This window comes from Hypanus sabinus, chromosome 13 (assembly GCF_030144855.1).
Source record: "Hypanus sabinus isolate sHypSab1 chromosome 13, sHypSab1.hap1, whole genome shotgun sequence".
Taxonomy (NCBI): Eukaryota; Metazoa; Chordata; class Chondrichthyes; order Myliobatiformes; family Dasyatidae; genus Hypanus; species Hypanus sabinus.
Genome location: NC_082718.1, coordinates 17140759 through 17153659, shown reverse-complemented (window position 1 = coordinate 17153659; position 12901 = coordinate 17140759). Strand labels below are relative to the sequence as shown.

At 41.2% G+C, this 12901-nt stretch overlaps 1 protein-coding gene across 10 annotated transcripts in view; it reads right to left on the bottom strand.

Annotated features, from left to right (window-relative positions):
- The window catches only part of slc26a5 (solute carrier family 26 member 5), a 108117-nt gene that overhangs the window by 68948 nt on the left and 26268 nt on the right, over window positions 1–12901 (bottom strand). The window contains exon 2 of one of the 10 annotated variants that reach the window (XM_059987197.1): window positions 11981–12138. The exons of the other annotated variants lie outside the window; for them this stretch is intronic. The gene's annotated coding sequence lies outside the window, so the exon portion shown is untranslated. The remainder of the gene's footprint in view (window positions 1–11980; window positions 12139–12901) is intronic. 10 annotated transcript variants of the gene reach the window in all.

The following is a 12901-nucleotide window of genomic DNA, read 5'->3' as shown; positions in this document are numbered from 1 at the left end:
AGTCAATTGATCAATGCAGTCTGGGCATGGAATGGTAGACCTTCCTTATCTTAGTAGACAAGGATTCAGGTCTTTGACAAAATGGCTTGGCCAGAAACATCAACTGCTTACTCTTTTTCATAGATGCTGTCTAACCTGCTGAGTTCCTTCACCATTCTGTGTGTGTTGCAAATAAAAGAATGCCTAAATTATTCAAATCAGGCAGCATCAACTGAGACACAAACAATGATTTACTTTCTCCACAGATGGTATCAAACTTGGAGAAACTGTAGCATTTTTGTTTCTGTAAATGCCCTGAAAACTTAGCATCAGGCATATGATACTAAAAGATTGATATTTTTTTAAGATTACAGAACAAAATTAAAAAATAAATCACTGGCTCCAAAAATTTATTTAGCGTGTAGTATAGCTTTCTGGGATAGTTAGTTATTTTAAAAATGCTTTTTCTTTTGATTTGATGGTAGTGAAAAAGCCTTTTGAATTAATCTGTATCTCAGAAAATAATGTCTTCACAATTGCCTATCACCAGGAATCCTTTTGAATTGACACATAATATAGTAATAAAAGTTAGGAAGATTACTAGATTTTTTTTGTAGGAACTTTGAGGAAAATTCTCAGCCTTTTTTGCTCAACAAACACTCTAGATTAAAACAAGTGGCGTCTTTATCCCTGGAAACCTCCAAGTGAATATTCTAATTAATATAAATAATGCAGGTAATGGAAGCTGTACCACAGAAAATTACTTTGTAGATAGAGGACTGAAAACAGTGATTAATGGATAATTTGTGGATTGCAGAAATTGAAACTATGATCCTTAGTGCTGGTATTACCAGGAAGGAAGAAACTTGGGTGTTCAATACTTTCAGGAATGAACTCAACACAAAAATTATTAACTCTGCATTAAATTTATGTTTTGTAACTCCAAAACATAAAAGCAAAACATAAAAGCTAATTGAAAGGAAAATAAGAGAAATGAGAGATACTTAAGATTGTTTTTACTTTAAGCGAAGCTCGCATGTATCACATGGTGGCATGATGATGTATGCCATTTACGTACTTTTACAGACAACCCACAATGCACTATGTAAACAAATAATTTTTAATCAATACATTTACAATATTGCTCAAATATTACAGAAATATTAATTAAGTGTCTATGGTCTGACAAACATATCTGATGAATTTTACTTTAGAAAATGAGAAACAATACAAATTAGAAGGATGTACAAAGTCATAGACCATTGAAACAATCCATTCATTCCATCTTATTCATGCCAATTGTGTCACTCACAGGCAGACAAGACCAGCTTGTTTAATAAAACAAACAGCAAATCTTTGAAAGGATCAGTTAGAAGTAGACCACCATCTGATAAATCTGCATAGGATTTATAAATGGAAAGAGAATACAAATGTAAAGGGACAAACACCAATCAAGGATGTCAAGTCATAATTCATGGGATTTGAAACTTTAGTAAAAGGAGAGTAAAGAAACTGAAGCTTCCTGAGAAAAAAATTTCTTGCCTATTTTAAATGTTTTAGTTATAGTGTCAATAGATTACTGACCTGAAACAAACCATTTCTCCTGCTACAATCACTGCTCAATTTGCTAAGTATTTCCAGCTTTACATTTTACTAAGACGTACAGAAATCACAGCATATTGTTTTAGTTAACAGTTAAGCATTAGAGAATTACAGATGCTATAATAACCAAGCACTGCTATCTAAATTCTTATTTAGATATTCCAGTCCACATTCCATATCTACAGTTGCAAGAAAAAGTTTGTGAACCCTTTGCAGTTACCTGGTTTTCTGCATTAATTACTCACAAAAGGCGGTCTGATCTTCAAACACAATCTGCCTAAACAAATAACACACAAACATTTGTACTTGTTCTCATCAATACTGAGTACACCTTTTAAACAATCACAGCCAAGGTTCAAAAGGGTATGTGAACCTCTGGGGTAATGCCTTCTACAAAATCTATATGGAGTCAAGTGTTCCAATCAATAAGGTGAGATCGGAGGTGTGGGTTGCAGAGGTGTTCTGCCCTATATAAAAAAAGGCACATGAAGTTAGATTACTGACAGAGACTGCTCTTCTCAAGAAAGATCTGCTATGTGCACCATGCCTTGATCAGAACAACTTTCAGGGGACCTTAGAAGAATTGTAGAGATGCATGAAGCTAGAAAAGACAACAAAAACATTTCTAAAGACCTGCATCTTCATCAGTCTACAGCAAGAGAAATTGGCTACAAATGGAGTTTATTCATAAGAACATAAGAAATAGGAGCAGAAGTAGGCCATCAAGCCTGCCCCACAATTCAATAAGATCATGGCTGATCCGTCCGTAAACTCAGCTCCATCTACCTGCCTTTTCTCTATTCCCTTACTATGTAAAAACCTATCTAACTGTTCCTTAAGTATATTTAGTGAAGAAGCCTCAACTGCTTCCCTGTGCAGAGAATTCCACAGATTCACCACTCTCTGGGAAAAACAGTTTCTCTTCATCTTCGTCTTAAATCTCCAAGCAAAAGTTGGCGGCGTGATGCAGCTTGCAGCGGCCACTCCGGAGCTGATAAGTTATTTGTTAAGTGGGGATGCCGTGTGCAACCCTAATCTAATGAAAAATGGAGGTGGGAGTACGGAGCACGGAGGAACATCTGGAAATCTCCAGGAAGACCTTCTTCGTTGCTGCTGTTGCTGTGAGGTTCAGGTCTCTGCTGGGAAGAACAGGCCCCCAGTCCTTGGGGTCACGTTGCCGATGACCGTTGGCGGGGCCGTCTCAATACGCTCGGCAGAGGATGGTGCTTGGAGAAGCTGTGCCGGAGGGGATAGTCAGAGGCTCGGAGGTTCAACGGATTCAGAGTCCGCTGCTGTCAGGTTGCTATGTGGATTTTCTGGTGTAGTCTATTTTGTCATGTGCTTTGTAAATATCATTCTGGAGGAATGTTGTCTCATGTTTTAACTGCATTGCATTTGTGGTTTTTAAATGACAATAAACAATCTGAATCTGAAATCTCCTCCCCTGAATCTTGAGGCAATATCCCCTAGTTCTAGTGTCACCTACCAATGGAAACAACTTTCCTACTTCTACCTTATCTATCCCTTTCAAAATTTTGTATGCTTCTGTAAGATCCCCTCTCATTCTTCTGAATTCCAGAGAGTATGGTCCCAGGTGACTCATTCTCTCCTCATAGGTTAACCCCTTCATCCCTGGAATCAACCTGGTGAACCTCCTCTGCACTGCCTCCAAAGTCAGTATATCCTTCCTCAAGTATGGAGAACAGAACTGCACACAGTTTTCCAGCTGTGGCCTCACCAGTTCCCTGTATAGTGGCAGCATGACCTCCCTGCTCTTGAATTCAATCCCTCTAGCAAAGAAAGCCAGCATTCTGTTTGGCTTCTTAATAATCTGTTGTACCTGCAAGTCAACTTTCTGCGATTCATGCACAAGCACTCCCAAGTCCCTCTGCACGACAGCATGCTGCAATCTTTCACAATTTAAATAATAATCTGCTCTTCTATTATTCTTTCCAAAGTGGATGACCTTGCATTTACCAATGTTGTATTCCATCTGCCAGATTTTGGCCCACTCATTTAATCTATCTATATCCCTCTGCAGACTCTCCACATCCCCTGTACAATTTGCTTTTCCACTCAGTTTAGTGTCATCAGCAAATTTTACTACGCTACACTCAGTCCCCTCTTACAAATCATCAATGTAAATGTGTAATGAACAGGATTTGATAAGCGATCTTGAGGTAAAGGAGCCATTAGGAAGTAGTGACCATAATATGATAAGTTTTTATCTGCAATTTGAGAAGGATAAGGGCAGATTGGAGGTGTCAGTGTTGCAGTTGAACAAAGGAGACTATGGAGCCATGAGGGAGGAGCTGGCCAAAGTTAACTGGACAGATATCCTAGCAGAAAAGACAGTGGAACAGCAAATGCAGGTATTCTTGGGAATAATGCACAAGGTGCAAAATCAGTTCATCCCCCGGAGAAGGAAGGATTCAAAGGGGGGAAAGGGGCCACAGTGGTTGACAAAGGAAGTCAGGGATTGCACAGCATTAAAAAAAAGGAAGTATGACAGAGCTCAGGTGAGTGGGAGGACAGATGATTGGGAAATTTTTAAGGAACAACAGAACTTAACTAAAAAGGCAATACGGGGAGAAAAAATGAGGTATGAACACAAGCTAGCCAGGAATATAAAGGAGGATAGCAAAAGCTTTTTTAGGTATGTGAAGAGAAAGAAGATAGTTAAGAACAATGTTGGGCCCTTGAAGAATGAATTGGGTGAAATTGTTATGGGAAACAGAGAAATGGTAGAAGAATTTAATAAGTACTTCAGATCTGCCTTCACTAGGGAAGACACAAGCAATCTCCCAGATGTATGGTTGGGCCAAGGACATAGGGTAACAGAGGAAATGAAACAGATTGACATCAGGAAGGAAACGGTGATGACTAGACTGATGAGACTGAAGGCTGACAAATCCCCAGGTCCAGATGGTCTGCATCCTAGGGTACTAAAGGAGGTGGCTCTGGAAATTGCGGATGCATTGGTAATCATTTTCCAACGTTCCTTAGATTCAGGATCAGTTCCTGAGGATTGGAGAATGGCTAATGTTATCCCACTTTTTAAGAAAGGAGGGAGGGAGAAAACAGAGAACTATCATCCTGTCAGCCTAACATCAGTAGTAGGGAAGATGCTAGAGTCCATTATTAAAGATGAAATAGTGGCATATCTAGATAGCAGTGATAGGATTGGGCCGAGCCAGCATGGATTTACCAAGAGCAAATCATGCTTGACTAATCTATTGGGAGTTTTTCGAGGATGTAACCAGGAAGTTGGACAAGGGAGATCCAGTGGATGTAGTGTACCTCAATTTTCAGAAGGCATTTGATAAGTTCCCACATAGGAGATTGGTGGGTAAAATCAGAGCTCATGGCATTGGTGGGGGGGGGGGGCGGGGGAGATATTGACATGGATAGAAAACTGGTTGGCAGATAGAAAGCAAAGAGTAACGGTGAATGGGTGTTTCTCGGCATGGTAGATGGTGACAAGTGGGGTGCCACAGGGCTCGGTATTGGGACCACAGCTGTTTACGATTTACATCAACGATTTAGATGAAAGCATTGAGAATACCATCAGCAAGTTTGCTGATGATACTAAGCTGGGTGGCAGTGTGACATATGATGAGGATGTTATGAGAATTCAGGGCGACTTGGATAGGCTGGGTGAGTGGGCAGATACTTGGCAGGTGACGTTTAATGTGAATAAGTGTGAGGTTATCCACTTTGGGAATAAGAACGGGAAGGCAGATTATTATCTGAACGGTGTAGAGTTAGGTAAGGGAGAAATACAAAGAGATCTAGGAGTCCTTGTTCATCAGTCACTGAAGGTGGATGAGCAAGAGCAGCAGGCAGTGAAGAAGGCTAATGGAATGTTGGCCTTTATTACAAAGGGAATTGAGTACAAGAGCAAGGAAATCCTTTTGCATTTGTACAGAGCCCTGGTGAGACCACAGCTGGAGTATTGTGTACAGTTTTGTTCTCCAGGGTTAAGGAAGGACATCCTGGCTATAGAGGAAGTGCAGCGTAGATTCACGAGGTTAATTCCTGGGATGTCCGGACTGTCTTACGCAGAGAGGTTAGAGACACTGGGCTTGTACATGCTGGAATTAAGGAGATTGAGAGGGGATCTGATTGCAACATATAAGATTATTAAGGGATTGGACAAGATAGAGGCAGGAAATATGTTCCAGATGCTGGGAGAGTCCAGTACCAGAGGGCATGGTTTGAGAATAAGGGGTAGGTCATTTAGGATAGAGTTAAGGAAAAACTTCTTCTCCCAGAGAGTTGTGGGGGTCTGGAATGAACTGCTTTGGAAGGCAGTGGAGTCCAATTCTCTGGATGCTTACAAGGAGCTAGATAGGTATCTTATGGATAGGGGAATCAAGGGATATGGGGACAAGGCAGGAACCAGGTATTGATAGTAGATGATCAGCCATGATCTCAGAATGGCGGTGCAGGCTCGAAGGGCCGAATGGTCTACTTCTGCACCTATTGTCTATTGTAAACAACTGCGGGCCCAGCACTGACCCCTGCGGCACCTCACTCACCACAGACTGCCAACTGAAGGAACACTCATTTGTACCAACTCTCTGCCTTCTATCAGTTAACCAATCCACTATCTATGCCAATACACTTCCTCCGACTTCATGCATCGTATCTTATTTATAAGTCTCTTGTGCGGCACCTTATCGAATGTCTTCTGGAAATCCAAGTCTATGACATCCACCTGTTCCCCCTATCCACTGCACTCATTATGTCCTCAAAGAACTCCAGTAAGTTTGTCAAACAGGGCCTGCCCTTTCTGAATCCATGCTGTATCTGTCTAATGGAACCACTCCTTTCTAAGCATTTCGCTATTTCTTCCTTAATGACAGCTTCAAGCATTTTCCTGACTACAGACATTAAGCTAACTGGCCTACAGTTGCCCATCTTTTGCCTACATCCTTTTTAAAAAAGTGGCGTGACATCTGCTGTCTTCCAATCTGCCGGGACCTGCCCAGAGTCTAAAGAGTTTCGATAAGTGATTACCAACACATCTACTATAACCTCTGCCAATTCCTTCAGCACCCTGGGATGCATCCCATTAGGACCAGGGGACTTATCTACCTTCAGGCCCTCTAGTTTGCTCATCACTCTCTTTAGCGACATTGATTTTATCGAGGTCCTCACCTTGCATTTCATCCATAATATCCTTCTTTGGCACCACTGTGAAGACCGACACAAAATAGTTGTTCAATGCCTCAGCCATTTCCTTATCACCCAATATCAATTTCCCCTTATCGTCTTCCAAGGGACCGACGTTGACTTTAGCCACCCTCTTCCACTTTATATATTTATAAAAACTTTTGCTATCTGTTTTTATATTTTGTGCTAATTTACTTTCATACTCTATCTTCTCTTTCCTTATTTTTGTTGTTAGTTGTTCTCTGTTGCTTTTTAAAGTTTTCCCACTCGTCGAGTCTTCCACTACTCTTTGTGACTGTACACATGAGCTTTTAAGTTGATACTATCTTTTATTTCCTTAGTTATCCAAGGCTGGCTCTCCCCACACTTACTGTTGACTGGAATATACTTTTGTTGAGCATTGTGAAATATCTCTTTGAAAGTATTCCACTGTTCCTCAACTGTCCTACCAAATAGCCTGGTGCTCCCAATCCACATTAGCCAACTCCTCCCTCATCCTGTTGTCATCTCCCTTGTTCAAGCATAATACAGTAGTTTTAGATCGAGCTATTTCATCCTCCATCTGAATGTGAAATTCAATCATACTAGTATCACTCTTTCCAAGAGGATCCCTGACTACAAGATCGTTAATCTTCCCTGTCTAATTGCGCAGAACTAGTTCTAAGATAGTATTTTCCCTTGTAGGTTCACTAACATGCTGCTCAAGAAAGCCATCACGGATGCATTCTATGAAGTCCTCCTCAAGACTTCCTTGACCAACCTGATTCACCCAATCTATGTGGAAGTTAAAATCCCCCATGCAACTGCCGTTCAGATCTTACAAGCCTCAGTTATTCCTTGGTGAATCGCCTCTGCAATATTTTTATTAGGTGGCCTATAGCAAACACCCACCAGTGATTTTTTTCCCTTTACTATTCTTAAATTCAGTGCTGTTGCTACTCTCTCTAGGAGTGGGTGTCCAACAAAGATAACACCAAGAGCACAAAGTGAGATGCTGAAGGAGGTGAAAAAGAACCCAAGGGTAACAGAAGACCAAGGTGCAGAATTAGACAGTTAAGCCCTTGAGTCTGCTCCATCATTTCATCATGGCTGATCCAATTTTCTTCTGAGCCCCAATCCCCTGCCTTTTCCAGGTACCCGTTCATGCCCTGACCAATCAAGAATCGAATCTATCAGTCTCTGCCTTAAGTATTCTAAGACTTGGCCTTCATAGCTGACTGTGGCAAAGAATTCCATAGATTTACCATTTTCTAGCTAAAGAAACTGCTCCTCATCTCCATTCTAAAAAGACGCCGCCTCTGTTCTGAGACTGTCTTCTGGTCTTGGACTCTCCCACCATAGGTACCATCCTCTCCTCACTCACTATCAAGGCTTTCCACCATTTGATAAATTTCAATGAGGTCACCCCTCATTCTTCTGAATTCCAGCAAATACAGTCCTAGAGCCATCAAATGCTCTTCATGTGACCAGCCATTCAATCCTGGGATCATTTTCATGAAACTTCTTTGAATCCTTTCCAGTTACAACACATCCTTTCTAAGATAAGGGGCCGAAAACTGATCACAATATTCCCAATGAGCCCTCACCAGTAAAGTTTCAACAATACATCCTTGCTTTTAATATTCTTGTTCTCTTGAAATGAATGTTAATATTGCATTTGCCTTCCTCACCACAGACTCAACCTGCAAATTAACCTTTAGGGAATCCTGCACAAGATTCCCAAGTCCCTTTGCACCACAGTTTTTGTATTTTCTCTCCATTTAGAAAATAGTCAAGCCTTTCACTTCTTTTACCAAAGTGCATGACTGTACACTTCACGACATTGTATTCCACCTGCCACATCCTTACCCATTCTCTTAATCTGTCTATCCTTCTGTAGCTTCTCTACTTACTTAAAACCACTTGCCCTCTACCTACCTTCATATTATCTGCAAACTTTGCAAAAAAGCCAACACTTCCGTCATTCAAATCATTGACACATACTGCATCATAAACAAAGAATCAGTCCCAACACAAACCCCTGTGGAACACCACTACTCACCAGGAGCAAGCCAGAAAAGTTTCCCTTAATCCCTACTCTTTGCCTTCTGCCAATCAGCCACTGTTTTGTCCATGCTAGAATCATTCCTGTAATAAGATGGGCTCATAGCTTGTTAAGGATGTGTGGCACCTTGCCAAAGGTCTTCTGAAAATCCAAATACACAACATCAACAAATTCTCCTTTGTCTATCCTGTTTCTTATTTTTTCAAAGAATTACAACAAATTTGTCAGGAAGGATTTTCACTTGAGGAAACAATGCTGACTATGGCCTATTTTATCAAAAGCCTCCAAGTACCCTAACACCTCAATCCTAATAATCAACTCCAACATCTTCCCAACCACTGAGATCAGACTAACTGGGCTATTGTTTCCTTTCTTCTACCTCTCTCCCTTCTTGAGGAGTGGAGTGACATTTACAAATTTCCAGTCTTCCTGAACCATTCCAGAATCTAGTGATTCTTGAAAGATCATAACTAATGCCTCCAAGTTCTCTTTAGATGCCTCATTCAGAAGTCTGGGTTGTACACCATGTTGTCTATGTGAATTATCTACCTTCAGACCTTTCAGTTTCCCAAGAATCTTCTCTCTAGCATTGGTAACTTCATGGAATTTCCACCATACTGCTAGTGCCTTCTACCGTGAAGACTGATGCAAAATACTTATTCAATTTGTCTGCCATTTCATTGTCCCCCATTCCTGTCTCTCCAGCATCAATTTCCAGCAGTCCAAAATCCATTCTCACGTCTCCTTTACACTTTATATATCTGAACAAACGTATGGTATCCTCTTTAATATTATTGGCAAGCTTGCTTTTGTATTTCATCTTTACCTTAATGATTTTTGTTTCAGTTGCCTTCTGGTTTTTAAAAACTTACCAATCCTTTAACATCCCACTAATTTTTGATCTATTATATACCCTCTCTTTGGCTTTGACATCTTTTGTTAGCCATGGTTGTTTGATCTTTCCTTTAGAATACTTCTTCCTCTTTGGGATGTATATGTCCTGTGCCTTTCAAATTGCTTCCAGAAATTCCAGTCTTTGCTGCTCTGCCATCCTCCCTGTCGATGTTCTTTTCCCAATCAATTCTGGCCAACTCCTCTCTCATGCCTCTAATTTTCTCTTTACTCCAAAGTAATAGTGATATATCTGACTTTAGCTTCTCCTCCTCAAATTTCAGGTTGAATTCAATCACTTGCTCCTAAGGGTTCCTTTACTTTAAGGTCTCTATTCAATTCTGGTTCATTACACAACATCCAATCCAGAATAGCTGATTCCCTAGTGGACTCAACTATGAGCTGCTCTAAAAGCAATCTCGTAGGCATTCTAGAAATATCTCCCTCCTGGAATCCAGCACCAACCTGATTTTCCCAATCTACCTGTATATGAAGACTGTTGTAACATGCATCTTGGCATGCATTTTTGATCTTCCATTGTAATTTGTAGGCCACATCCTTACTACTGTTCGGGGGGGGGGGGTCTGTATACAATTCTCATCACGGTCTTTTTATCCTTGCAGTTCCTTAGCTCTATCCACAATGATTCAACACTTCCCAACCCTATTTCTCTGCTTTCAAATGAGGTGATTTCAGTTTTTACCAACAGGACAACGCTGGCCCCTCTGCCTTCCTGCCCATCCTTTCGATGTGATTTGTAACCTTGGACATTAAGGTCTCAGCTATTATCTTCTTGCCTACAACATAATAGCTGCCAATTTGCAACTGTACTGCAAGTTCATCTACCCTATTCCATATACGTCACACATTCACCCATGATTTTGTCTGCCTTTTACGTTGCCTTTATTGGCAACTCATCCTGTTGACTGCAATTTTGCCCTATCAACAGCCTTTCCTCTTTACCCATTGCTTCTGTTTGTAAACCAGCGATCCCATCTTCAGCACTATTAACCACCTTACCTGTGATACTTCTAGCAGTGAAACAGCAAAAGACTACAGAAATCCCTAGAACTTGCTAATGTTTCTGTTTATGTGTTCACTATGAGAAAAACAGTGAACAAGACTGGCATTCATGAAAGGACACCATGAAGGAAAGCATTGCTGTATAAGAAAAACATAGCTGTACATCATAAGTTTGCAAAAGACAACCTGGATGTCCCACAACACCTCTGGGTCAATGTTCTGTGGACAGGTGAGACAAGAGTTGAACTTTTTGTCAGAAATACACAGCACTATGTTTGCAGGAAAAAGGGCACTGCACACCAACACCTTATTCCAACTGTGAAGCATGGTGGAAGGAGCATCATGGTTTGCTGCCTCAGGGCCTGGACAGCTTGCAATCATTGAGGAAGCAATGAATTCAAAATTGTATCAAGACATTTTACAGGAGAATGGCAAGGTAGTGGTCCATCACTTGAAGCGTAATAGAAGTTGGATGATGCAACAAGACAATGATCCGAAACAGAACTGCAAATCATCAACAGAATGGTTTAAAAAGACAACTGTGTTTTGGAATGGCCAAGACAGAGTCCAGATCTTAACCCAATTGTGATGCTGTGGCATAACCTGAAGAGGGCTGTTCATGCAAGGTATCCCAGAAATATTGATGGACTGAAATGGTTTTGTATGGAGGAATGGTCTAAAATTCCTACTCACCATTGTGCAAGACTGATCAGCAGTTACAGGAAACGGTTGGTGGTGGTTATTGCTGCTAAGGGACGTTCTACCAATTATTAAATACAAGGGTTCACATACTTTTTCCAGCCTGGACTGTAAATGATTAAACAATGTATTCAATAAAGACGTGAAAAATACAATTGTTTGTGTGTTATTAGTTTAGACAGTTTGCATTTGTTTATTGTTATGACTTAGATGAAGACCAGATCACATTTTATGAATAATTACTATCTTGTTGGCAAATGTGCAGTCTCTGGTGAATCAGATCAATGATTGCAGAGCTAGGGTGCTGAATCAGAGGGACATTAGGACTACTTGTGTCCTTGGTTTCACAGAATCCTGGTTAATACCTTCTGTACCGGATGCAGTGATCCAGATTGATGGGTTTACTATACACTGTCAGGATAGACCTATAGTCTCTCAACAGCAGAGGTGGAGGAGTATGCCTCATGATCAACTCTTCTTGATGCACAAATGTATCAGTGCTGTCCCAATTCTGCTCACCAGACCTGGAATATCTAGCAGTAAAGTGCCGTCCTTTTTACTTACCACAGGAGTTATCTGGGGTCATTTTGGTAGCAGTTTACATTCCACCTCAGGCCAATGTCAAGCAGGCTTTAGGTGATCTCAGCAATGAGACCAACATGCACAAAACAGCGCACCCTATCGTCTTCACCATCATTTTGGAAGATTTTAACCAGGCCAGTCTGAAACAAAAAATCACTAAGCAACTACCATCAACAGATCACTTGCAATACTAGAGGAAACAACACACTGGACCATTACTACACCACCAAGGATGCCTACCATGCAATTCCACGTCCTCACTTTGTGAAGTCTGATCACCTGGCTGTACTTCTACTCCGAGTATAGGCAGAGATTGAAGACTGCAGCACTAGTAGTGAGGATCAAGAAGGTATGGACAAGGGAAGCACAGGAGCGCCTACACAACTGCTTTGAATCACTGGACTGGACTGTATTCAGGGATTCATCTTTGAACCTGGATGAGTATGCTGCAGTTGTTACCGACTTCATTAAGGCCTGTGCAGATGAGTGTGTGCCCACAAAGACCTACTGTACATTCCCAAACCAAAAGCTGTGAATGAACCAGGAGGTACATCGTCTGCCGAAGGCTAGATCTGTGGCATTCAAGTCTGGCAACCCAGGCCTGTACCAGAAAACCAGGTATGATTTGCAGAGGTCTATTTCAAAGGCGAAGAGACAATTTTGAATGAGGTTGGAGGCAACATCAGTTGTACAACAACTCTGGCAGGGTCTGCAAGACATTACTTCCTACAAAGCGAAACCCAACAGCATGAATGGCAGCAATGCTTCACTACCAGATTAACTCAATGCCTTCTATGCACACTTTGAAAGGCAGAACACAACTACAGCTGTGAAGATCCCTGCTGCACCCGATGACCCTGTGATCTCCGTCTCAGAGGCCGATGTTAGACTGTCTTTAAAGAG